Genomic DNA, 2967 nt, shown 5'->3' on the forward strand with positions numbered 1-2967 from the left:
TACTCCAGTCCTCTGCTTCTTCGGATTGCAGATGCATAAAAATAAATAAAAGGGATTGACACGCTCCTATGCAGGAATGAAAACTGTGAAACCTAAGAGGGATTCTTTAATATATCAACCATGAGCTGGCAAATACATCAGCCATGAACTGGCACATATCTATGACAGCTTCAGATAAACTCAGGCCAGCAGTATTGCCAGTGACTGATTTATACTGCAAGTAACAGGATTTGGGATCAGCGTTCTGGCCGTGGTAGGAATACTGGAAATGTCAAGTGACTTTGATTTTTTTTTCTTTTTTTTTCCCCCATTTTTTTTTTCCCAGCTCCCATTTCCCTTTCCTTGGGCAAAACAGCTAAGCACAATTGATGCAGCAGACAGACATGGTTGTCACTCTTCTCACTACTCAAGGTACTAGTACCTTGAATAACACCTGAGTTATTCTCCGTTACTGCTCTGTCATTTAGCTGGAGACAGTTGCTGTTGGACGAAGGATGGAAGAGACTGCTTCCCACTTTCTCTCCCTTTTCCTTGTGCTGTGAGCTTTTGCAGGATTCTCTGGTAGTGGCAAAGAGAAGGGGAGCCAAAGACACAGCAGGTGGGGTGCAGGGCAGTGCTTGGGAATGGTATCATCAGAGAGGTGCAAAATGTATTTTGTTTTGTTTGTTTTTAAAACTAAATAAGTGATTGTTTGGTCCTGCCTGTATTTAGACCTGTATTGCTGCTGTTGAGTATATGTACCATATCTACCATTAAATCTCTGTATTTTGGAAAGCAGTGAGCCTTTGCACAAAACAGATTCACATATTATATCTAAAATATTATGTAATATAAAAAAAATATTATATATGCAGGGCTGAAGGTTCAAAAGTTTTTCTTCAGGTACCATTCCAGAGGGAGGTTCAGGAGATGTTAGGCCTCCTCTTAAATGCAGAGAAGAAGGGCAGAGCCTGAGTCCCATTCCCCGAAGTCAGTAAAATACTTAACTCTGCTGCATTCCCTTCTATACTTCCTTATCTGTATTTCGGTTTCTCATCCAGCCTAATAAGTACTGTTTGGCTTAAGTATATCTTTCAGAAAGACATCCAGCCTTGCCTGAAGACATCAAGTGATGGAGAATTCACCAGTTTTCTTAGTTAATTAATGGAAAGGAGTAGTTGATGAAAGACTGATTTATTCACTGGTTCAGTTGCAACTGGAGAATTTATTACCTGTGGTTGATGTGAAAAAGCACTGCCTTTATTTCTGTAAGAGCAGCAATGTGGTAACTTGGTTTGGTAAATGCTTGCATTTTAATAGCATCTACTCTAGAAGACAAGACTAGAGTTCCTAATAAATGGTAGTTGCTTTTCTGGAGATATAAAGCAGAAGTAAACCATCATGACTGGTAAGTTTTGTCTAGAATGTTTTTATGTCATTGGAGAAATAGGTAAATATCAGAGAATTTTGTTGTGAGCGTGAGGCTGGGGAAAAAGCCCTGACTCTAATCCAAGAATATTTAGCCTCATGGTATTAAGTTTACCTAGGTACCACATCACATGGTGTGTGATGCATCAGATGTGTTCACCCTGGTATTCCAGCCACAGGTAAAATGAACTCTTGTTTATCCCTTCATATGCCATTAAATCTGTTTTCATGAGCATGTGGTCACTTTGTGCTTCAGGATCAAGCTACTGGTTATATTTGTGAGTATTATTCTGACAGTGCTTGGTTATAAAGTTTCCATTGCTTCTGTCTAAATGCTCATTTTAAGAATGACTAGCAGTTGTTTCTTTATTTCTTTTTATCTTTTTGTAACTTTGCAGAGTACAGATGCTAATTCAAATGTGAGGAAAAGAACGAATGCCACAGTACAGTCCGAAGCTGATGGTGGGAGCCGAATTGACACAAGGCACAGCTCCATCCAGCCTCCCTCTGTAGCTCAGGGGTCTTCTGACATTACACCCCACTCCCTTTCTGCATCGAGTCCCAACCCTTTCACACGCATCAATGCATCAGAGACATTATCTTCTGCAAGAGCTACCCCTCCAGCTCCTCCTTCTACCCCAATTTTAACTGGATTTGTATCCCAGCATGCCACAGCTGGATCCCCTTCCATTCAGCATTTGCTTGGATCTAGACTGGAGCAGATTCAGACCACCGCACCTAATACATTAGGAGCATCTGCAAAGCCATCTGCTGTCACACCACCTGCTCCCCCCGCCTCCCACTCTGGCACGAGTAAGATAGACAAATATGCACGCATTTTATTTCCTGTTACCTTTGGAGCATTTAACATGGTCTACTGGGTGGTGTATCTATCCAAGGATACCATGGAAAAATCGGAAAGTCTAATGTAGTTTTGCTGCTATGTAGTAGTTCCTAAATTATACTCACATTTGATGCAGAGTTTCTTCTTTTGAAACTATTTAAAAAGGTCAATAATTCTTATTTATAAAAGCTGTGTGCTACTTTCCCATTGTAAAGGCTGGAGTTATTGGGGATAATTAGGTAACTCTTACCAGAGTAACGGGCAACAGATTTGTCTTCCTCCCTTCAGCCAGCAGTGAACCATCACTCTCTTCAGACAGGCTGCTCTGGCTACACAGAACTTGCCTTTGGGAGAGACGTGCACCCAAAACAAAGCGAAGGCAGAGGTGCACAGCTGTGCAGTGGAACCTATCTTGACTGCTAGGAATATGCATGTTGATCATTACAAATCCCTGAGGCACCCAGCACCACTCTCTGGACACAGCATTGCATTCCCTGAGTGCAAGGCTCGTGTCCTGAATTTTTTGGTAGTGTTTGCTAGAAAAAGGACTTTCCCTGCTAGATTAAAATTGGCAGAATGGGAGGAAAAAAGAACATTAACAGTGGAAAAAGAAAAGAGAGTCCAGCCTGGGAGAGTGCAACTCCAGAAAAGTTATGCAAAGGAGTTGTAGAGCTCCATATATTTTTACTAAGCATTATTTTGCGTTGTAACCTGGG

At 41.4% G+C, this 2967-nt stretch overlaps 1 pseudogene; it reads left to right on the plus strand.

Moving 5' to 3' along the window:
- Positions 1–1805: 1805 nt before the first annotated feature.
- On the plus strand, positions 1806–2339 carry LOC104506899 (annotated as a pseudogene).
- The last annotated feature ends 628 nt before the right edge of the window (positions 2340–2967 follow it).

This window comes from Eurypyga helias, unplaced genomic scaffold (assembly GCF_000690775.1).
Source record: "Eurypyga helias isolate BGI_N326 unplaced genomic scaffold, ASM69077v1 scaffold2753, whole genome shotgun sequence".
In the NCBI taxonomy this organism is placed as follows: domain Eukaryota; kingdom Metazoa; phylum Chordata; class Aves; order Eurypygiformes; family Eurypygidae; genus Eurypyga; species Eurypyga helias.